The 25,586-nt window shown below is 43.5% G+C and overlaps 1 protein-coding gene and 1 pseudogene across 9 annotated transcripts in view; both read right to left on the bottom strand.

Moving 5' to 3' along the window:
* Positions 1–25,586, bottom strand: part of LOC126237366 (prolyl 4-hydroxylase subunit alpha-2) — an 840,261-nt gene that overhangs the window by 41,158 nt on the left and 773,517 nt on the right. The window lies entirely within an intron of this gene.
* Positions 23,207–23,324, bottom strand: LOC126238358 (5S ribosomal RNA; annotated as a pseudogene).

Raw genomic sequence — 25,586 nt, 5'->3', positions numbered from 1 at the left:
TCATATCTCCAATGTTACGACCGGCTATTAGACATCAGTACAGGATGACAGCCTGCTCTAAACTTCTGGATGCGATACGGTCTTCAGCTATACAAAAGCATGACGCTCCCGCATGTTTTCTAACGTCACGTACGCAACGGCTCGTTCATTTCTTATATGATGCATTAGCGAATTACGTATTTTTTCTTTACGCCAGTTGTTCTTCAGCATACGAATATACGTTTTTCAGGGACTCTAAATAAAGATTTTGTTGAAACTAAGTCGAAAGCTTTGCTCCGAAGTCTGTGAGGGGAATGAGATTATACGAATTGGCGGGGGAACTACGCATAGTTCTAAAATGAGTATGCTCATTCTGTATCGAAGTTAAAAAGTTTAATAACGCGTTGATTCACGGTTATCTTAAAATCAATAAGCCGGAGCCCGCACATTATATCATTAATTAATTTTCCACAAATTTCTTCTTCTATGGTGCGACCTTATAAACGCTAATCACTGGAAAATTTAAGAGCGTCAATGTTTTTATATTTGCATGATGTCTCAATGTATGTGGTAGTACTACACTTGACTTCACACTATCGAGTGATTCGTGCTCCCTGAATGCAAAGTAACGAGAAGTTATTTACTCCACGCGGTAATAGCGAAACGAAACAGCACTTATCGAAGATGCACAAGTGATCTCAACCAGCCAACAATATTGCCAAACATGGTCGAATAGTTGCAAGGCATTCATCGGATTGCATGGAATCTGCGAGCGATTAGCAATCCATTGCTGCGACGTGCGATTTGGCTCCCGAGCAATCTATTCAACTCTGTAAATGGACTGATCGCGTCATCTAGGGACAGACTGCTCTGATTCGTCGGCTAATATGTGGGGCCCTTTAGAACAGAATTTTTCTTACTGCCTTGATCTAGGAACGAAAGACACTCGGCTAATTCACAATCAGAAGAGAAAGGTAAGTTTCGAAAGGGGGGGGGGGGAAGTAGGAAGAGAAATTAATCTTTACAAGGGAAACGACGATGAAGTTTGTTTCGACGCGTCTGGCCATTCAGTATGCCAGCGAGCCTAAATTTATTTTGCTGTGTGGGCGCGCGCGTCGTTGGATGATAGCGCTTTATCGCCAGCCTTGTGAGTATTTTCGTTCCGAATTTCGGATCGCACCAAACCGGACAGAAGCGCTTATCCCTGACAGAAGCGCTTGTCCCTGAGCGTGGGCAGTCTTGAGGTCAACGGACCAAGCAACTGCTCGTGGAAAATTGTTGCACTTTCGAGTACGTTGAGGATTCTGACATTTGATACGCGACATCTCTCAGTGCAGACGTTTGAAGATTTCGCCCGCGACCTGAGTTCCTTGGCCCGCGACAAAGCGGAAAAAAAAACTGGACCGACCCACAAAATTGGGTTAAATGAAGGGCTAACTGCGAAGAGAACGGAGCAAGAAGCAGCACAACGTGACCTCCATTTTCGACAAGTGACGCAAAATCAGCAACTCGTCCCTTTTTATGTAAAGTGAGAATTCACCAAATTTCCTGACGAAAGCCCTGTCTATCTGGCATGCAAAACAGTGGTCTTTGGAAACAGAACACCGAATTTTTGCTTCAACACTTAGTGCGGCAATAATTTAAGTACACTGATCTAACTTCGCAAAGAAACCTAAATTACAAGATGGTATTGTAGAAAAATTAACATCGTCAGCTAAATACTTCAAGTTTTAGGCCTCTAAAATTTGATTAAACTTCATCCAAGATTGTTTTTATCCGTACAGTTAACAACTCATCCCTGGAAAAAACGGCATGGAAATCTCCGTGAATCAAAATCTAGATAAGGCAGAAGAACCAATGTCTGTGAGCCTTGTGTAAGTTTAATTATTGTGCATGGTCTCCGTAGAAATACTTTCCTCCAAAATTGATACACCGCTTCCAACGCCGTTTCCACTTCCGGAAGCAGTCTTGGTACGCCTTATGCTGGATCGCGCGAAGCGCCGTCTGCGAATTTTCTTTTATCTCGTCTATCGTTGCATATCTTTGTTCTTTCAGTGGTGTTTTCAACTTAAGAAACAAAAAACAAAAACAAAACTCCGCAGGGGCCACGTCTGGAGAATACGGAGGACGGAGCAGCGACAGTGATTTTGTTTTTTGTGCAATAGTCACGCCGGACAGAGACGAATGTGCGGATGTGTTATCGTGATGCAAGAACCATGATTTGACTCGCCACATTTCTGGCCGTTTCCTTCCCACATTTTCTCGCAGAGTCGCAACGCGTCCCGAAAATACCATCGATTAACAGTTTGTCCCTGTGGCACGAATTCATGATGAACTAATCCTTTAAGGTCAAAGAAAATTATCAGCATGGCTTTTACATTTGACCTGGTCTGACGAGCATTTTTTGGTCTTGGAGAACCTTTCCCGACCCATTGTGAAGACTTGGTCTCAGCATCATAACCGTAGAGCCACGTCTCATCACCATTTATGATTCTCTTAAAGGTACATCTCGTTCTCATTTGAGCGATTCAAAAGCTCGTCACACATTGCGAGGCGAAGGTCTTTCTGGCTTTGACTCAGAATGCCGTGGAACGAACTTGGTGGCAACAAGATGCATTCCAAGACGCTGTGCCAGAATTTCACAGTGTGATCCAAATGAAATGTTACATTCTTCTGCACCCTCTCGAACAGTCAGTCTTCGACTGGCACGCTCAGTTTCGTTGACGTTCCTGGAGCGTCGTCGGTAAACGTCGAACGGAGTCCTGACCGAGGGTCATCTTTAACTTCCGTCCAGCCATGTTTAGACACCGAGTACGACTTAAGCATTTATCACCGTGGACTTCCATCATCTGATGTTTGTCTGTGAAGGTTTTCTCGAGTTTCACGCAAAATTTAATGCAGACGCTTTGCCCCTCCAACTCTGCCAGCTCGAAATTCGCAAACTGTGCGACACAACGTTCTACTGAATACTGCACTGAACAATAACGGGCAGACAAACAACAATGAAACTTCCGGCAGTTACACATTAAACATGCGTGTGCAGGGATGCCAACCGCGTTTCGCTCCAACACACTACTGGCGTGAAATTACGAATCTTCCGGAATTTTTTGAACAAACCTCTTATAGTCATTGCTGGAGGGAACTAAATCACAAGACGCAACTGACACTTCACGAAATAACAAAGTAGTTGTTGTGGTCTTCAGTCCTGAGACTGGTTTGATCCAGCTCTCCATGCTACTCCATCCTGTGAAAGCTGCTTCATCTCCCAGTACCTACTGCAACCTACACCCTTCTGAATCTGCTTAGTGTATTCATCTCTTGGTCTCCCTCTACGATTTTTACCCTCCATGCTGCCCTACAATACTAAATTGGTGATCCCTTGATACCTCAGAACACGTCCTACCAACTGTCTTGTCAAGTTGTGCTACAAACTCCTCTTCTCCCCAATTCTATTCAATACCTCCTCATTAGTTATGTGATCTACCCATCTAATCTTCAGCATTCTTCTGCAGCACCACATTTCGAAAGCTTCTATTCTCTTCTTGTCCAAACTATTTATCGTCCATGTGTCACTTCCATACATGGCTACAATCCATACAAATACTTTCAGAAACGACTTCCTGACGCTTAAATCTATACTCGATGTTGACAAATTTCTCTTCTTCAGAAACGCTTTCCTTGCCATTGCCAGTCTATATTTTATATCCTCTCTACTTCGACCATCATCAGTTATTTTGCTCCCCAAAACTCCATTACTACTTTCAGTGTCTCATTTCCCAATCTAAAACGTACAAAGTAACGTATAAAAAAACTGTACATGTTCTTCCGAAAATGTGTAAGAACATACTGACTGATAGACCCTGAGTAAAGACGCTAATAACAAAAAAGTTACACAAAGAACTATCTGATACCAAATCTTTCTCAAACAGAGGCTTGTACTTTCCACTTTTAAGTACAGACGTCCGTCCCTCGAGCGCGGAAGGAAATCCAACTGCAGTAATACGTCAAAATAATTGGTGATACTGTGTGGATCGAGGTCTGACTTACAGGAAGCAGTCTTCGCTAACCTCTCGTCAGCTGCAGGATGAAAACAGGAAACTGAGTTAAATACTACACTCTTTACCGGTGTAGCAAAATAACATCACTGGTACTGTATTGTGTAGCAGCGCGTGTCGTGTTCCGAGATAAATGCGAGGCAGTCGAAATATTTCCGCTGTAAACAATCCACTCTACTATTCCGCTGGTAAACAAATACGCTCGAACGGCAAAAACGCAGTTAAAAGCTGTTCGAACGTGTGGCTGTCGCGATAGTACAATAACTATCTGAATGGAACCCGCTTCTTTTGTTCTTTATTTCCATTTGCTTCCTGAAATGGAAAAAAGTGAAATGAATCATGTCATTTGTATAGCATCTAACTTCTTATCCACAAGCTACACTTCATATTTTCTTTCAGTTGCAAAGACGAATAAGTTTTGTGGTTGTCCGTGCGAGGAAAACAATGTTTTTAAACTTATTCCGTAACATCGCAACTTTGCCATCGCGCTTTGTTGATAGTGATATGGTCATACTACACTCTAATCTTAACGAAACTGTAGTCTTTTAAAGCAGAATAGTTACTGAAAACGAGTGGAAATCGTGGTATGAATACTGGCTCTCCTTTCTCTTTTTCGGTTAATATTTCCTCTTCAACGATATTGTTCAAAAGCTTTCTTGCGAACGCGTAGCGGTAATATAATGAACTGGAGTCCCGTTTGGAAGTTTACACATTTGTCTTGATTACTCATAGTATCAGTTTGATATTATGTAGACGCTGATATGTTACTTGAACTAAGTCATTTTTTATTTACTAAAACTGTTCACTCATATAATTAATCTTTGTTTACATAGTTTCTCTTTACAAGCGGATACACCTTTTCGATGAGTTGTTCCTCTGTCTTTACAGCACAACTCCTCGGTAAGACGTTTTTGCCGGAATGCGAATCAATGCGACAGTGCCGTTCCAAGTTGTCCTCTAGAAATTTCGTTAATATTCTACAAGATTCGAAAACATTCACTAACATTCAAGGATATTTGTAAACTTCGAGAACAATAACAAACAATTTCTACAACAGATACCACCGCACAACCACTGCAATGCACAACGGAAGCAAAGGTAGCGCCAGAGAGAAAAAAAAAAATCAATCAGTACGTCGGGAAAGCTTTAAACATCACAAAAAACAGTATTTGACGGTGGATGACTCACAAACGGTCTTATGGTACCTTCACCCCAAAAACCAACTGCAACAAACAAAAACATATAACAGTTGTAAGTTTGGCAATCTACTTTTATCGGATGTTGGTAAAGAGAAATGGCAAGAGGAATATGAATCAATAAATATCGAGTGAAAGACAAATGTAATTAAAAACTTCTGAACAAACCCTTATAGCATTAGTTATCAACAACGTAAGCCATTAATTGCAAACTACTTTGTATCAGATTTTGACAAAATGATATGGCAAGAGAAACAGACAAATTTCTGTGAAAATGCAGACCAATAGTCTTACAGTAAGTTTACTTAAGATTGTAAATATTTTTCTCACTGGCTTGTTTACGTCTCCCAAATACTTCACATGCTCGTAAACGATCCATTTCGGAACGTAGATCTCCGTTGACCCAGACCAAGTTTTAGTTTTGACCATTTTACAATGCTCACTAATGTGCTGTGTTTTCGTATTTGCCCATTTCCTTTCACGCTCCACAAGCGGTACACCAGTTTCATCCGAAACTTCTTTCAACAAATATTTTCTTTTATATCTGTCTTTATATGCAGTATCGGAAGAATCCTACAGAGGTTTCCGCATTTCAGTTTCTAACAAAAACTGAATTGTTGGATCTGTTGACCCGTGAGTTGCCACTGTCGAAAAAACACACCAGACGAAAAGAGAAACACAGTGCATGCACAAGTCACACAACTCTGCCGTGTTTTTGCTCACTGACCATAAACTACAAACTCGATACAAAATTTCCCTCAACTAGATGTTGAGACTCGCGACTTCAAACAAATGTTGACTACAGTTGAAAATTAAACCAAACCTTGAGCTGAAAACAGTTGTCAACAGAGTTTGTTTGAGTTGGTTTTCAGTGTGACGGTACCTTAAAAAACACTCCTTGGAAAAAAAACCTCCTTGCTCTCTTCGCAGAAAAGAGATGTTGTTGTTGTGGTCTTCAGTCCTGAGACTGGTTTGATGCAGCTCTCCATGCTAATCTATCCTGTGCAAGCTCCTTCATCTCCCAGTACCTACTACAAACTACATCCTTCTGAATCTGCTTAGTGTATTCATCTCTTGGTCTCCCTCTACGATTTTTACCCTCCACGCTGCCCTCCAATACTAAATTGGTGATCCCTTGATGCCTCAGAACGTGCCCTACCAACCGATCCCTTCTTCTAGTCAAGTTGTGCCACAAACTTCTCTTCTCCCCAATCCTATTCAATATCTCCTCATTAGTTACGTGATCTACCCACCTAATCTTCAAAATGGCATCCTTATTACAATCGGTTGTCGATGTAGTTGCTTACTTCTTTTTCAATGCCAGAGAGCTGCTGAGCAGCCTACGATAGAAAGGTGAAAGGCCATTACTTCGAACTAGTTACCATAACGTCAGCTTTGAAATCCCTGTCGCTTCTAGATGAGGCTAGCTAGATGTCTTTTTCCTATTCTTAGACAGACAGGGTAATTCTCTGCTAATGCGCCAGTGCCACTTTCTTCAGAGTACGCTCTCCAGAAAGTTTGTGGGAAAACTGAAATAACTGAGACAGCAGCTATAAAAACACGCGTAATGAGAGGGTTACGCAAACGTTTCTGTCATTTAAGAGTAATGACTAATGAGACAGCAACACACGGAACTGAAACGGTAATACTCAAACCTAGGACAAGAAATATTTCGCCTGGGATCTAAGATCGCGGTGAAGTCGCCTGATAACGCATGCAAAAATTAAGAAATATCAAGATACGTTCATAGGATCTGTCGTTTACGACAATAAACAAACCTAGAGCAAGATATATTTCGCCTGGGAGCTAAGAACGCGGAGAAGTCGCCTGGTAATGGATGCAAGAATTAAGAAAAATCAAGACACGTTCATAGGATCTGTCGTCCTACAAAAAGCGTGGTGGAAGATGTTCAAAATTAGTTTAACAATAATCGTGAGAGAAGAAATAATTAAGAAGAGACAGCAATGAAAAAGTCTCAGAAAATGAAGCAGATCTCTGTTGGAGGGGGAGAAAACTGCTGCTTTATACCGTGAGGTAAGCTGCACTGGTGATAGCCTGAAAACCCCTAGTCTATTCGTAGTTTGGATCACATGCAGGTACTTGGTTCCACAGGAGATGGGCTGAAATGGAGAAGCAGCTAGAGACAGATTTAATTATGTATAGGTACAAACAGCTTAACATCTCATCAATCAAAGTTACTGACAAGAGATATGCAGAAGAATGGAAAAGGAAATTGAGCATCTGTTGGATGACGATCAGTTTGGCTTTAACAAAGGTAAAGAAACGCACAAGAGAGGCAGTCCTGACGTTGTACTTGATAATGGTAGGAAGATTGGGGGAAAATCAGAACACGTTGTAGGATTTGTCGACCTAGAAAAAGCGTTCGATAATGTAAAATGGTGCAATATGTTCGAAACTCTGACAAACGTAGGGCCAAGCATAGGGGAAGATTGGTCATATACCATTTGTAGAAGAACCAAGAGGAAACAATGAGACTGGAAGACCAACAACGAAGTGCTCTGATTAAAAAGGCTTTAACACATGGATGTAGTCTTACGCCCCTACTGTCCAATTTATGTATTGAAGAAACGATCACGAAATAAAAGAAAAGTCCAAGAGTGGGATTAAAATTCAGGGGGTAAGGATATCAATGATAAGATTCGCCGATAACACTTCTATGCTCAACGACGGCGAAGAAGAATTACAAGATCTGCTGAATGGAATTAACAGTCTAATGAGTACAATATGCATCGAGAGAAAACGGGAGAAAGACGAAAGTAATGAGGAGTCGCAGAAATCAGATTAGCAATAAACTTAACATCAAAATTGGGAACCACGAAGTAGACGAAGGTAAGGAATTATGCTAGCTTGGAAGCAAAAATAACACGTGACAGGCGAAGCACTGAGGGCTTAAAAAGCAGATCAACACAAGTAAACAGCGCATAACTGCCCAAAAGGAGGAAAGCAGGAAGGAGGGTTGGCTGGTTGATTTGGGGGAAGGGGACCAAACAGCGAGGTCATCGGACCCATCGGATTAGGGAAGGATGGGGAAGGAAGTCGAACGTGCCCTTGCAAAGGAACCATCCCGGCATTTGTCTGGACGATTTAGGGACATCACGCAGAGCCTAAATCAGGATAGCCGGTCGCGGGTATGAACCGTCGTCCTCCCGAATGCAGGGGCGGAGGGATAGAGTATAACGTTCTGTCGGCTGTGCACTTTTCAAAGGAACCTAAATCTGGGTAGCCGGACAGGGATTTGAACCGTCGTCCTCTTGAATGCGAGTTCCGTGTGCCAACCGCTGCACCATGGGCAAAAGAAGTCTTATCCGATAGGGACGCTTCAGAGAATGTACGTTTGGAGAACCAGAAAAGAGGAGGTGAAAGTGTTTGAGACGTGATGCTATAGAAAGACAGTGAAAATTAGGTGGACTGTTGAGATAAGAAATGAGGTTATCTGCAGAAAGGAACTTTGGAGAACACTGACAACAAGAAGAGACATGATAATACTGTAGGACATGTGTTAGGATGTTGGGGAAAAACTATGGTACTAGAAGGAACTGCAGAAGGCAAAAACTGTAGCGAAAGACAGAGAGTGGAATATATCCAACAAACAACAGGATTCTGGAGGACGTCTGTGAGATGAAGAGGTTGGCACAGGAGAGGAAGTTTTGGCGGGCTGCATCAAACTAGTCAAAAGACCAATGAATCAAAAAAGTGCAGAGAGGTCACTGAACATTTCTTTCATGACAGAATGGAATAACGATCAATACGGGGCACATGAGGATATGTATTGGGGATCCCTCTCACCGAGAAATTGATGACATCATATTTTCAGAAAACTGCATTGCTTTTCTGGCTGTGCCCACAAAAACAGTACACGAAAAACTATCGATAACTGAACGTTACACGCTGATAGCTTGAATCGAGTTTAGTTTCACTAGTCGTTCCGAAAGGCGGTAAGATTAATGACTGGACTAGATTATGTATAACGTCCGTTGGATATGATCGTCACCATCCTTATTAACATCATCATCAGCAGCAGCAGCCTCTAATATGTGTCACCAGATAATCTGTAAATTTCGATAGGGTGGACTTTTCTGCAATCAGAAACCGAATCTCACAACTGGCAAGATCGTCTATTTTGCCACACACTTTAAAATTGAACAAATAAACAAACGATCAGACCTGCTAGCTGTTAGCGTCATACTGGCTTCAACGATTATATCTACATCTACTGAAAAACTACACAAGCCACTATATGGAGCACAGCAAAAGGTATCTTCTACCACTACAAGTCTTTACCTTACTTGTTCCGCTCGCAAATGGAGCGAAAGAAAGACGACTATCTATATGTCTCCGTACGAGGCCTATTTTCTCTTACATTGTCTTCGCGGTCTGTACGCGAAATACACGTTGGCGGTAGCAGAGTCATTATCCCAGTTCTCAAGATTTGCTTAACAGTGTTCTTTAAGAAGAGCGTCGTCTTCCCTCCAGGGATTCCCATTCGAGTTCATCAAACGCCTCCGTAATACGTGTTGATCGAAACTGCCGGTATGGTTCGCTCGAGGTATTGCGACTAACCTCGTTTGTAGAGTAACTGTATATCCTCTGAAGTGTGCACTAGTTCATTTCTGAACACTTAAATTGGGTTGCCTAATTTTGTACCAATTTCAAATCTCATCAGGCTACCACAGGCAGCAACGGTTCATATTCGCAGTTGGCGTACGACAGTCCAGCACGCAGTTCCAGGGTTCCAGTTCGTAGCTGCAGTTCATAGTGGAGATCAGCCCGCGAGACTTAATCTACAAGTGGAGTCGCCTATAGCCTTCACATAGGAACAAGTGTTTACTATAGTGATTGACAGTGTGGCGCCCAGGACGGAAATAGTCTTTTTGACATTGTATTCAGTAACGCATACCTTGACAGGCCACTGCTTAGTTGTTTCTGTCCAAGAGCACATCCAACGAACTATGTATTGCAGCGCAATAAAATGTATATTTGTGTCACTAATTTGTTTGCACTGTTACAGTTCCTCCCCCCCTCCCCCCCATCTCGGAGCACCTAAACCTAACATCATGTGTGCGAGCTGTTGTACCCAGACGGCCTGTACACATCACATATATTATAAATACACTCCTGGAAATTGAAATAAGAACACCGTGAATTCATTGTCCCAGGAAGGGGAAACTTTATTGACACATTCCTGGGGTCAGATACATCACATGATCACACTGACAGAACCACAGGCACATAGACACAGGCAACAGAGCATGCACAATGTCGGCACTAGTACAGTGTATATCCACCTTTCGCAGCAATGCAGGCTGCTATTCTCCCATGGAGACGATCGTAGAGATGCTGGATGTAGTCCTGTGGAACGGCTTGCCATGCCATTTCCACCTGGCGCCTCAGTTGGACCAGCGTTCGTGCTGGACGTGCAGACCGCGTGAGACGACGCTTCATCCAGTCCCAAACATGCTCAATGGGGGACAGATCCGGAGATCTTGCTGGCCAGGGTACTTGACTTACACCTTCTAGAGCACGTTGGGTGGCACGGGATACATGCGGACGTGCATTGTCCTGTTGGAACAGCAAGTTCCCTTGCCGGTCTAGGAATGGTAGAACGATGGGTTCGATGACGGTTTGGATGTACCGTGCACTATTCAGTGTCCCCTCGACGATCACCAGTGGTGTACGGCCAGTGTAGGAGATCGCTCCCCACACCATGATGCCGGGTGTTGGCCCTGTGTGCCTCGGTCGTATGCAGTCCTGATTGTGGCGCTCACCTGCACGGCGCCAAACACGCATACGACCATCATTGGCACCAAGGCAGAAGCGACTCTCATCGCTGAAGACGACACGTCTCCATTCGTCCCTCCATTCACGCCTGTCGCGACACCACTGGAGGCGGGCTGCACGATGTGAGCGGAAGACGGCCTAACGGTGTGCGGGACCGTAGCCCAGCTTCATGGAGACGGTTGCGAATGGTCCTCGCCGATACCCCAGGAGCAACAGTGTCCCTAATTTGCTGGGAAGTGGCGGTGCGGTCCCCTACGGCACTGCGTAGGATCCTACGGTCTTGGCGTGCATCCGTGCGTCGCTGCGGTCCGGTCCCAGGTCGACGGGCACGTGCACCTTCCGCCGACCACTGGCGACAACATCGATGTACTGTGGAGACCTCACGCCCCACGTGTTGAGCAATTCGGCGGTACGTCCACTCGGCCTCCCGCATGCCCACTATACGCCCTCGCTCAAAGTCCGTCAACTGCACATACGGTTCACGTCCACGCTGTCGCGGCATGCTACCAGTGTTAAAGACTGCGATGGAGCTCCGTATGCCACGGCAAACTGGCTGACACTGACGGCGGCGGTGCACAAATGCTGCGCAGCTAGCGCCATTCGACGGCCAACACCGCGGTTCCTGGTGTGTCCGCTGTGCCGTGCGTGTGATCATTGCTTGTACAGCCCTCTCGCAGTGTCCGGAGCAAGTATGGTGGGTCTGACACACCGGCGTCAATGTGTTCTTTTTTCCATTTCCAGGAGTGTATGTAGCCTATGTTCGTCCGAATGTTCATTAGAGTATTGCGTAAGAATTCGAAGTAAATCGGTCAAGAACTTTGTGATATTTTTGATAGTAATGTTAAATCTTTATAAATTACATATTTATTTATACATTTAAAAAATAGGTATATAAAAACATGCGCATAGTCGAATGCAGCGTTGTGTCAGTATTTCGAATCTATCGGTGAAGAACTTTCGGAGATTTAAGATTTTGAACGAATGAACATTTACATTTTTATATGAAGATGGTATCTGTTCTTTCGGAACCATCTTTATATATATATAAGACTCACCGCCATTTGACCCTCTTCTTCTATGCGGATGCACAAACAGTGCCCGAACTCTTACGGGAATCGGCAAAAAGCCGCGAATAATGAGTGTAATGGACAGGAGCACTATGAATATAGTGCGGGACAATAAGTTGGAATGTGGGTCTCAGAGATAAGTCCCTGCAGTCGCAATATCCTCTGTGTCGTCGGTGGCTTTGATGGACAGCTGGCACGGTAGCTCAGCGTGTTCGATCAGAGGGCTGCTCGCCCTCTGTAATAAAAAACTGAGTAGAGGAATCAACGACCAACTTGAACGGATGTCTTGTGACGTCCACCTAGGCCAAACGCAACGAACAATACCGAACAAAATGCAAAAAAAAAAAAAGGATAGATAGAGCGTCTGCCATGTAAGCAGGAGATCCCGGGTTCGATTCCCGGTCGGGGCTCACATTTTCAACTGTCCCCGTTGACTTATATCGACACCTGTTTGCAGCTAGGGGTATTCACTTCATTGCAATTTACATTTTTATACAGATGTGGAGTGGAGAATTAGACTACTAATCTGAAACACGTAAAAGGACTGGAAACAGTAGAAATGGACTTCTGGACAAGATCAGCAAGAATTTCTATAAAAGAGAAAATAAGAAACGACGAAATAATAAAGAGAATGAAAGTAAGAGAAAAAATACATGATGTGAGCCGCCAGTGGTGGCCGAGCGGTTCTAGGCGCTACAGTCTCGAACCGCGCGACCACTACGGTCGCAGGTTCGAATCCTGCCTCGGGCATGGATATGTGTGATGTCCTTAGGTTAGTTAGGTTTAAGTAGTTCTAAGTTCTAGGGGACTGATGACCTCAGAAGTTGAGTCCCATAGTGCTCAGAGCCATTTGAACCATTTTGAACATGACGTGATCGATAGAGGGAAGTTACAACGGTGCGGGCATGTAAGAAAGTGGAGGAAACCAGAATACCGAAAATCATTCTTGAATGGGAACCGGAGGGAAAGAAGAGAAGAGGGCGCTCTATGACCACCTGGCTCCAAAATGTACAATTAACAATGAGAAGACCTGGCGCAGAGGAAGAACATACACAAGATCGAAACACCTGAACGGACATCCTGAGGAGATAAATTAAGATATTATGTGACAGATGTAATAATTTCCGGGTATTAGTTACAGCGGAGAAAAACCTTTGTATAGAGGAAAATCTCAATAAATGAAATAAAAATACAATTTCCCCTATAATTATTACATATATATTTATATAATATATGTGTCGCTCCAGCAGGTATATAAAACCAAGCGCGTACTCAAATGCAACGTTGTGTCAACATTTGAAAGCAATCGGTGAAGAGCTTTCGGAGGTATACGGTTTTGAACAAACATTTACAGGTAAAAATGTAAATGCCGTGAGAGTAGGGCCTCCCGTCGGGTAGACCGTTCGCCGGGTGCAAGTCTTTCGATTGGACGCCACTTCGGCGACTTGCGCGTCGATGGGAATGAAATCATGATGATTACGACAACACAACACCCAATCCCTGAGCGGAGAAAATCTCCGACCTAGCCGGGAATCGAACCCCGGCCCTTATGATTGACATTCTGTCGCACTGACCACTTTTTTTTCCATTCTGTTCGTTGTGTTTGGTCGTTGCGGACGCACATGAGATCCGTTCAAGTTTGTTGTTGATCCTTTGACTCAGTTTTTTTTATTACAGAGGCCTACCAACTCTCTGACCGAACACGCTGGGCTACCGTGCCGGCTCCACTCAGCTACCGGGGGCGGACATTTACAGGTTTATTTATATAGAAGAAGACAAACAGCAGATCCCAACACATTTCCCTGGGACACACCTATAATTACATCTACCTCCACCGATGACTTCCCATACAAGTTATCATACTGCGTCCTCAATCCAGTCAAATTTAGTATGTCATACGTCGTATTTTCGTTAGTAAGCGTTGAAGAGGCAATGAGTCACACGTTTTTCTAACGTCATGACAGAACAACAAGAGTTGCGATCCGCATGATCGATTTTTTCGTAATGCTGGTTGTCTGCCATGGAGGACGCCATTCTGAATAGCAAAGAATTTGCTTTGTAAGCGCTACGATCCGCCCCGCACAGAACAGGCAGTTGCAACTGCTCGGAGCAATCGACACTCCGCACCGGCCACCGTGACGTCAGAATTTAATTAACGACCTACCACGCGCGTGCCTGACAACAGCGAAACGGCCATTAGCTTCCGTGGAACATCGGCAGAAGATCCGCTAGAGCAGCCTTCAAAGCCAGAAGAGCGGAAGCAGCGACACACCTGGCCAACTGCTCAGTGGCAGAACTGTAAACAGGCGGTGTTCCCACAATGCACCCGGAACTGATTCGGGCGAATAGGTAGCGGGTGTTCCGGCGCAAGCCGTAAAGGCCCATGAATTCGATGTACGTCATTACACAGAGAGCTAAAGTCGAGATAATCGACCGAGTAATATCTGATGAAACCAACCCCTCTAGCACGGTCCCCAAGTTGTTTTGAAACACAGGAAAAGTGTGGTAGGACGGAGATTTGACAACTGCCCCTTCCCAGTGCGAGAGCACTGTTTTGACCACAGAGTTAACGACATTCTGTTCGCATGCACAAAAATCGAAGGGATTGGATGAGTGTTTTGGCAAAATCTGTACCGCCTGCGAATAGAATTTGCCACAAGTTTTCGCACTGTAGTTTCTTTAGTCAACCCACTTTTCTTTAAAAAAAAATTACTATCTGCCAAAATACCCATGTAACTATAACACATCATTTAAAATTAGTAACCATTGCTGAAGTGCGTGTAATATTATTGTAAATATTGTCTAAACATGCAGTAAAGAAATTCTATCACTATTACTTATTTACAATCTTATGCTGTTCTCTTTTTTTTTGTTTTGTGCTTTTAAATCTGCACTTCCATACTTACTTATCACATTATTCCATCACCGTATCTCATTTGCTGGCCAAAAAGCCTTTTTAATAGTCTGATAATTTTATTGATCTCAAATTCTGTGTGTCCATTCATGTGTTTCACAAAATGATATTATGCTATAGCCTGCATATTTTAGGTAGAGACCAAATAAATAAATAAAAATAAAGTGATAAGGACAGAAGCCGAGACCGGGACTTGATCCTGGATCTCCTGCCTACCGTTCTTTTTTTTTCGATATAGTTCGTTGTGTTTGATTTGGGCGGACGTCACAAGACATCCGGTTAAGTTGATCGTTGATTCCTTGAACCAGTTTTCTTACTACAGAGAGCACGCAGCCCTCTGACCGAACACGCTGAGCTGCCGTGCCGGCTTGCTAAGCAGCAATCCTAACCACTACAGTACCGTGGCAATGTGGCTCACACACCTGCACAGACAACGCTGAGCTACCGTGCCGGCTTGCTAAGCAGCAATCCTAACCACTACAGTACCGTGGCAATGTGGCTCACACACCTGCACAGACTACTCTAGCCGAATGCACTCCGTAACACAAAGCTCAATTCACGCCGTCAGTCCATATTTCCATTCTTAAATCGTTTGTTTGGTCATGTACAATATTCTCAAATTGAATCAATTGATTCAACAGAGTAGTGCGAAAAGTAATAGTGAAAATGTTGGGCAAAATATACCCCTGTTTGTAAGAAGTGTGGCTATTTATTTAGTAGCGCAATAGAGAGAATTTGCGGAAGCATTCCAGGGATCTTCACCGCAGTTGGATCGACAGGGAGGTGACACAGAAGGATCCGGACCACCAAAGGTGATACTACTTTCATCTGGCGGTGTTTTGGGGTCGGCAAAATATTGCCCTGTTATATCGGCCAGGGACGCAACTTCCCGCAGGTGTTGGTATAAACAACAGCAGAAAAAGAAGGAAAAATACACCCCACTAGGAAACATGGACCAATAAACTACAGGTGATTCCTTACAAATCCAGCACAATGTATAATACAGACAGAACAACATGGCTAGCCTAAGGACAAGGGAGCTACAGTAGCTATTTTACAGCCGTCCATTTTCAGTAAAAAAAGAAAAAATCAGTGTGGTTTGTGCCTTAGATATAGCCGACACGCACCGCTGGAGAGCACTGCGGACGCACTTCATGATGAGGGGCACGTTGCTTGTGATGCACCAGCTCCTTTCTAACAAGGGAAACTACCCATCGCACCCCCCTCAGATTTAGTTATAAGTTGGCACAGTGGATAGGCCTTGAAAAACTGGAAGAAGTTGTGTGGAACCATGAAAAAAATTAGTAAAATATACAAACTGAGTAGTCCATGCGCATATGAACTCAGATGTGCCGTGGTTAGCGTCAGTAGCTGCGGAATGAGAGGTCCTTGGTTCAAGTCCTCCCTCGACTGAAAATTTTACTTTCTTTATTTTCGCAAAGTTATGATCTGTCCGTTCGTTCATTGACGTCTCTGTTCACTGCAATAAGTTTAGTGTCTGTGTTTTGCGACCGCACCGCAAAACCGTGCGATTAGTAGACGAAAGGACGTGCCTCTCCAATGGGAACCGAAAACATTTGATCGCAAGGTCATAGGTCAACCGATTCCTCCACGGGAAAACACGTCTGATATATTCTATACGACACTGGTGACGGCATGTGCGTCACATGACAGGAATATGTTGTCGACCCACCTAACTTGTACACTTAGCGAATGGGTAAAAAGATTCTTCTACCTTGCCCGATTTAGGTTTTCTTGTGGATGTGATAATCACTCCCAAAAAAGTGATGAAAACATAAGAGTTTGTCACATAAACTAAAAATAAAAAATTAAATTTTTCACTCGAGGGAAGACTTGACCGAGGATTTCTCGTTCCGTAGCTGCCCTCGCTAACCACGGGACCACGGCGCTCCTAGACTCCCAGTGTCCTTGATGTTACCTATCTTCGCATGGACCACTCAGTTTGTATATTTTGCTTATTTTGTTCATAGTTCCACACAACTTCTTCCTGTTTTCTCGATTGATCTGTGTTCAATTTTTCAAGGCCTATCCACTGTGCCAACTTATAACTAAATCTGAGGGGGGTGCAATGGGGAGGTTCCCTTGTAAGCGTGCACTTACTGTGACGGAAAGCACGTTCGTCGTGTTTCACGTTGACAAACATGTCCCGTATGAAGATGGAATGAAGGTATAATGAATATTTATAAGGGATTCTCAGATGGAAGCCCCCTTGCCAGAACTGAGTCTTGCTAGCACGATCATGGTTTTTCGTTTGATTTTGTTTCAGACAGAAGGGGTTTCTTGTACCAACGGTAGCAGAGCGCGTGCATTTTGTGGGACTCGTTAACGCTAACGAGATGCGGTAAATTGCAATACCCTGGTGCGCCGCTCATCACAGAGGGATAATTACTCACCCTTCGCCGCTAATTGCAGCTTTCAACTAGCATCAGAAAACGGCTGCAAGAACGGAAGGTATCAAAATGTTTGTTTTGTCGTCGCTTTCCTGCTGATTGCAAAATAAGGCTCGCATCACTGTTTTGTGAGAGATCATAAAATTATGCTATCCTCAGATGTTTCTGCAACTGACATTATTCTTAGCAAACGAAAATAAGGATCTGTCCTTCTAATCACTAAGTCCGTGTTAATCTCTGACAACGTTCCAGGTTACAGGATAGGAGACAATATAATGTACACCACCGTAATTGACGAAGCAGAAATGATGTGTTGGCAGAAGAGCCAACACCGTGTTGCTAGAGGAGGCCGAAATGCGCGCGTTTAAGCTCACGCAGACTGGCGTAAGGTCTGGAACAAGGTAAAGTAGTTGAGTCTAGTAAGAAAAGAACGTAGTTGCTGGAATACTTAACTTTAATCCATAATTGGAGAACATCGCTCTTGATGATACATAATTACAAACTCAATATAAACTGGTAATGGCGCCTTGCTAGGTCGTAGCAAATGACGTAGCTGAAAGGCTATGCTAACTATCGTCTCGGCAAATGAGAGCGTATTTGTCATTCATCCATCTCTGGCAAAGTCTGCTGTACAACTGGGGCGAGTGCTAGGAAGTCTCTCTAGACCTGCCGTGTGGCGGCGCTCGGTCTGCAATCACTGACAGTGGCGACACGCGGGTCCGACGTATACTAACGGACCGCGGCCGATTTAAAGGCTACCACCTAGCAAGTGTGGTGTCTGGCGGTGACACCACAAGAAATATCTTTCTTTATCGTGGGGAGGAGTTTCTAGCCGGCGGACAGGCTTAACTAATTTTGAAAGGAAGCAGAGTTTTACATCTAGAAAACCATGAAAAATACAAAATAAACTATATCTGATTTTGGAGATGAAGTAAATAAATTGGGCAAATAGCGTTACAGCTCAATCAAAAGTGATGATAATATAATTTTTTTCTCTGTGCTGCGCTTCAGGAAAATCTTTGCAATTAGTGAACTAATTAACATATTCACTAATTAGTGAACTAATTAGCCTATATTCAATACTGTGTTGTAATTTTAAATCGTAGAATACCTGCAATGAAATTCAATTTCTCCCATTAGTTTCTGATTTACGACAGCAAATGAAAAACTATGTGTACAATTTTCGGAATTTAACAAGGGAAAACTAAATGTAGATTTACTGGAAACGTATTAAAATGAGTAGATAGATATGTTCCCTCTACGCAAGGGCTGAGACGTTATTTTGCGATATTATTAATCGCCGTTCGATATTAGTCATTTGTGGCAGTCATTAATAACTGTCGGTTATCTGTGTTGCGGTTGGTTGACAGAGAACAGAGTGAGGAGATGTCATATTCCATTTCATCTATCTGAAGCCAGGGTAGATGTTTCTGCATTATAATTTGTGCGCAACGAAAAAATATTTCCAGCCACCGATGCATTAAAGAGCAATAAAGAAGCTTGTTTTTCTTTGTATGATTTCTTAAGACTGCAGAATGTGGTATATCGGTGTATAAAAGTGCTATCATTCTGGAACCTTACAATGCCAGTGCAGATGAATGTCTTAGCAAGTATTACCCGTGAGAGACTACTAAATCAATATAATTACTACAGAAAGTTTTTGAAAAATACTGTTGCAGTTATGAATAATTCGGAGGAGTAACAGTGCGTAAATATTTGTAGGTTGTGGCCGTTTCTAACTACTATGCAGTGTTTATGTTGTGGAATCGAAGATTTAAATTTCTGAATGGCGTAAACTAATTTTCTGAAAATGGTTCAAATGGCTCTGAGCACTATGGGACTTAACATCTGAGGTCATCAGTCCCCTAGAACTTAGAACTACTTAAACCTAACTAACCTAAGGACATCACACACATCCATGCCGGAGGCAGGATTCGAACCTGCGACCGTTGCGGTCTTAATTTTCTGAACTGAAGATCGAACATCGTGCAGAAGCTTCAGGGAAGTGTTGTCACATTACATCCCGATGCAAGTGTTTTGCAACACATTTGTGGCTAAAGGAATATCAGAACTGCAAAACATGATAATTACGATAGGAATTACAAAAATCTCAGAATGGGGTCGACATTTCGTCACAATAATCATGAATAAGCTGCCTGTAAACACAAAATATGAATATTTCATTTGCAAAAGGGTCCACTGCTAAAGCAAATTTTCTAATTGAGTATGTAAAATACTGTTTGTCGTAACTTGGATTAGATTAGCCTTTTATTTTGCATTTTCCGCTACTTCACAGTTTCAGCTTTGCAACCATTTTTAAGTACGCTGAGGTGGAAAAAGTCATGGGGTAGCGATGCGCACACGCACAGATGGCGAAAGTATCCCGATACACACGGTATAAAAGGGCAGTGCATTTGCAGAGCTCTCATTTGACTCTGGCGATTCATGTGAAAAGGTTTCCGACGTTGACCGCACGACGGGTGTTTACAGACTTTGAACGCGGACTATATAGTAGCTGGAGCTAGACGCACGGGAGATTTCATTTCGGATGTCGTTAGGGCATAACCTCTCACGACGGACAACGCTATGGTCGACGGCCTTCATTGAACAACCGACAGCAATGGCGTTTGCGTAGCTGTCAGTGCTAACAGACAAGCAAGACTGCGTGAAGCAACAGCAGGAATCAATGTGGGACGCACGACGAACGTATGCATTAGGATAGGCGTGGCGAAATTTGGCGTTAGTGGGCCATGGCAGCAGACGACCGACTCGAACGCCTTTGCTAATAGCACGACACCGCATGCAGCGCCTTTCCTGGGCTCGTTACCGTATCGGTTGGACCCTGGACGATTGAAAAACCATTGCCTGCTCAGATAAGTCCCGATTTAAGTTGGTAAGATCTGATGGTAGGGTTCGGGCATGGCGCAGACCCCACGAAGTTACGGACTCAAGTTGTCAACAAGGCACTGTGCAAGCTGGTGGTGGCTCCATAATGATGTGAACTGGATTGATACGGAATGGAGTGGGTCTTATGGTCGAGCTGAACCAATCATTGACTGGAAATTGTTATGTTCGGCTACCTGGACGCCATTTGCAGCCATTCAATGATGGGATTTTTATGGATGTTACCGGGCCACAATTATTCGCGATTGGTTTGAATAACATTCTAGACAATTCGAGCGACTGATCTGGCCACCCAGATGGCCCGACATGAATCCCATAGAGCATTTATGGGAGACAATGGAGATATCATTCGTGCACAAAATCCTGCACCGGCAACAGTTTCGTAATTATGGACGGCTGACTCAATGTTTCTGCATGGGTCTTTCAACGACTTACTGAGTCCATTCCACGTCGAGTTGCTGCACTATGCTACGAAAAAGGGATCCGACACAATATTAGGAGGTATGACTTTCGTCACATCAGTGTATGCAGTAAACCCATCAAACGGATACATTTGGGTAAAAAAAAGTACAGTTAAACACCGCTCACGGATTAGGCGTTACGTGTGTTCCGATTGGCCGACTACTACCCGCAAGGTAGTACGAGGAGGTTCTAGGCGCTTCAGTCCGGAACCGCGCTGCTGCCACGGTCGCAGGTTCGAATCCTGTCTCGGGCATGGATGTGTGTGATGTCCTTAAGTTAGTTAGGTTTAAGTAGTTCTAAGTCTAGGGGACTGATGAGCTCAGGTGTTAAGTCCCATAGTGCTCAGAACCATCTGAACCATTTTGATCCATGGTAGTGGGACATGCGATCAACACGTCGCCAAGCCTTTCAGCCGTTACTGCCAGTATTCAAGTAGATCCTGATGTGTCCTCACGAGGCTGAGTAGACAGCGTTCCTATTTCAGACAAATAGATATCGGGAATCTAACCTGGTCCTTCCACACCGAAGGCAGCAAAGTAAATCTTTTTCTTTATTCAGAAACAGTGATTACAAATCTTACAAATTGACTTCAAATACGGCATTTGAATAAACTGTGGAAATTGTGAAAACTTCTCTTTTTTCCATTTATCGTTGAGGATTTATTGTATTTCGTTCACTGTGTCTTTTTTGAAGTAGTTTATAGACTCCCCTACCATGCTGAAGACGTAGTTTATAAAACAATATATCGACTACGGAGGCGGACGACATATTTGACATACAGTTAAAACTTCCGTTGGTCATGCAACATTAAAATATATTGGGGTGGCATGACGCCTACTGTATTTCAAATAGCTGGCAAGATATTCAGCTGCACTCACGTTGCATTCGGTATTAAGATACCAGAATGGTAACTAGCCGAAAGTGGTCTAGATATGTACTTTTTATGCGTAATACTATATAGATGAAAATGGATACACATCCGAATCTGCTACACAAGTTAAAAATCTGGCAATTTTTTCTGCAGTATGTCGAACTTGACTAAGACGGTGAAACAAGTCATCCGATGGCTGACCCTTAACCGCTTGGAGAACCGAGATGAGAACTGTCAAATATTCGAACTTACATTTTCTTCACAGAATTACAATTTAACTATCAATCAACTTATTCAGCATTTCAAAATGTGGGTTATATCACGCAACTGGAAATAACAACGGATATCACTTATATTAAGTTATGTAATTCGCACTGGTATAACATCACTGCAATCCACTTGTATCACTACGGAAAGAATCGATTATTACCACAGATGCAGAATATCTTAGAATCAACCATCGCGAGCCCTAAGTATTCAGTTCATCAAACGGATGGCGTGCAGTATCGGCTGTTATTAACTTTAAGAAAATAATTTTCATGTTCAAAATGTTCAAATGTGTGTGAAACCTTATGATACTTAACTGCTAAGGTCATCAGTCCCTAAGCTTACACACTACTTAACCTAAATTATCCTAAGGACAAACACACACACACCCATGCCCGAGGGAGGACTCGAGCCTCCGCCGGGACCAGCCGCACAGCCCGTGACTGCAGCGCCTTGGAAAAATAATTTTCATACCTTAGTGAGTAGATAACAGCGCAGCCGAATAATCTCACCGCACAGAATGTTAGTCACAAACTTAAAAGAGCACACTGATTGCTACGCAGTTCTGTAAGTGGTGTATAACTGCTACGGGACGGCTATACCACCTCGTGCCGCTGTGTTAAGCCACCGCAAGGGGTGTGGTACGTGTCAACCGGTTGAATGGAAGCAGCGCTGTAAAATGGGACGACGTGACAGAAGAGACATATAGTGTTTGGACGTGGTCGGTTTGCCGTATTTGTTGGTGTTCGACGTGCACTGTCCAACATGTCTACCAGGAACGGTGTCCCACTCGCAACCAAATAACACGGCATAAGATGAGTGAACGTACGAAGATACCAACAGACAGGGCCCAGAGATGAGTGTCCCTTCTTGTCGATGACAACCGGCTTAAAATCCGACAGGAATTGCTCCTGTCAGTGAATACACGTCCATCTCAACCAGTTTCCGAGCGAACATTGACAAGGGAACTACCCAGAATGGACACTCGGAGTCTGGTACCTCGTAAAATGTAAATGTCGTTTGACTAGGGCCACCAGTCGGGTAGACCGTTCGCCTGGTCTGGCTGTACGTTTTCAGTGGGTCTCCGTCTTCAGGCCACAAGTGGCCCATCGCGACCATCCAACCGCCGTGTCATCCTCAGCTGAGGATGCGGATAGGAGGGGCATGTGGTCAGCACACCGCTCTCCCGGTCGTTATGAGGCTTTTCTTTGAACGAAGCCGCTACTATTCGGTCGAGTAGCTCCTCAATTGGCATCACGAGGCTGAGTGCACCCCGAGAATAGGCAACAGCGCATGGCGGCCCGGATGGTCACCCATCCAAGTGCCGGCCACGCCCGACAGCGCTTAACTTCGGTGATCTGACGGGAACCGGTGTATCCACTGCGGCAAGGCCATTGCCGTTCAGACAATACACCCTGGAATATAACTGACTGGAGGCATGAGGTCTGCTCCGATGAGTCGCGATTTTGCCTCTTTTTCAAGTGATGCAAGGCGTCCAGTGCGCCGACGGCCTAATGAAGTGTTGAATCAGCAATCTTTGGAGGATGTACATCAGCCCGGAAGTAGCTCTGTCATGTTTTGAGAGTGTTTCTGTACCACGACTTGACCCCACTCTTTCAAGTTATCATGCACATGAACCGTGTGGTGTAATCATACCTGAGACATATTCTCAATTCTTCGGTGCCGATGGGTGTCGGCAGTTGCATCTTACATTACAGAAGTTCGTATAAAAGTATATCAAATAAAATTCATTATTTCATGCATATCTACTGAAGTCTTATGTATTTAAACTAAATTTCTAGGTTTTAACAGAAAATCTGTAAGTTTTTTATCAAATAAAAAAATTTTAATGTAAAAAAACTTTTAACGTCTAGACCGTTCCTTAGAATTCGTTAATCACTCGTTCCGTTCATCTTGATGAACCGTTCCTTTGGACCTGTTAGTTCGCGAACGACCCATCTCTTCTGTAAACTTCTCGCTTTGGCGATGTTCACTACCGAGGGTTGGTCGGCTGGCTTAACTAGTTCTTCGTCGGATCTCCCATTCCATTTTTGTGTTGCTTAGTCGAATATTGGTCCCAAGATTTTTCTTTGCACTTTATTTTCGAACACTGAGAGTTTCTGCTTTTCTTTTTTTGGTCACTCTCCATGCTTCGGCTCCGTAAAGCAGTATTGGCCTGGTGATTGCTTTGGAGAGTTTCAGCTCAGTTTTCCTGGTTGAGAGTTTGGAGGATAGAAAGAAGCCTTTGGAGGGAAAAGTAAACTTTGTATGGTTAGGTATTTGACTTGTTTTCTATTGCAGTAATTCTTGCAGTAATTCATATTCACACCAAGATATTTAAAGTTGGGATTGTTCTTGAAACTGCAGTTTTCTACGTGAAGGTTATGACGTTGTCCTGTAGTCACACTTTCCGTTCGTATATTCATGTGTTCTGCTTTTTATCAATTAATTTTTAAACCTGTTTTCATGACCGTTTATTTAGCTTCTTGAACAGCGTTTCAGTAACACCACTGTTGTTTCCTATCAAAACTATATCATCTGCACAGGCCATTGTATCAGGTTGTTTTATGTGATGTTTCCATTCGTTGTCCAATCCGGTGGTTGTGATGGTGTTGGTACTAATGTTGTTGTGTCGTCCGCAGCATGAGGTCTCGTGCAAAAGTTGGTACCTCACGACGGCACCACAAGTAACATTTGCTGCCAGACGCAGCAACGAATCGGAGACGTCGGCGCAAATACGCCCCCATGTGTTTCCTTACGCCGCCGCATCCTGAAATTTATTTGTGTGTCGCTCAACCCTGTCTCTATATAATCAGCGACCACTCACCTGTAACCATAGTCTTAGCGCAGACCCGGCTGCGTGCTAACAGGACAGTTAACTTAATATCAAGTTACAGACAACTACTCTGAGTGAAACTATCATTATGTAATGAACGAAGTGTTATATATGTAACTGTCAGCGACAGTATCAAATTCAGATCATCTGTGAGAATAATAGTTGTTTTCAAAGTTAAGCATTTACCATTCTCAGGTGTTAATAACTATTAATAATGTGTGTATGTGTTGCAATATCTACTCGACTTCCTCTTGAAGTACTTTGTATTGCTACAACTCGCCACAAATGTGGTGCCTCCTAGGACGGTTTCAGCATTTATTAAAACGTCTTCTTCAGAAGGACAGTATGGCTAGCTGGATTACAAATTGTTGTGGCAGAGGTATATTAAAACATAGCCGAATGGCGTCGCCAAAGCTGAAATTTCACTTCCATATTAAAATAAAACATGCACAACATAGTTGTTTTCATATGGTACTTCCTCGCCAATGTACAGTGCACTAGCGTCACTTACACAACGCTTGCGCTAAGGAAAGCTTCAGACAAGAGGGGGCACTAGTAGTATGCTCAAGGAGGGTGTGATAGTGAATGAAACTTTTATCATACTAAACTTGCTTCAAAGGTTAAAATTAAAATTATGACTTTAAAAACAAGATCATATTTAGCTGTGCACATATTTAAAATTAATAACGTCGCAACAGATAGTAAGTTACCATCTAAAAGAAGTGATTGTGATAAAAACAGATTACGTAAAACTGATAGTGCAAACAGAAACAACAGCAAAAGGAACTAGGGCGGGAAGAGGAAAAGGGGGGGGGGGGACGTGAA

This window comes from Schistocerca nitens, chromosome 2, assembly GCF_023898315.1.
Source record: "Schistocerca nitens isolate TAMUIC-IGC-003100 chromosome 2, iqSchNite1.1, whole genome shotgun sequence".
In the NCBI taxonomy this organism is placed as follows: domain Eukaryota; kingdom Metazoa; phylum Arthropoda; class Insecta; order Orthoptera; family Acrididae; genus Schistocerca; species Schistocerca nitens.
This window is presented reverse-complemented; position numbering and strand designations above follow the sequence as displayed.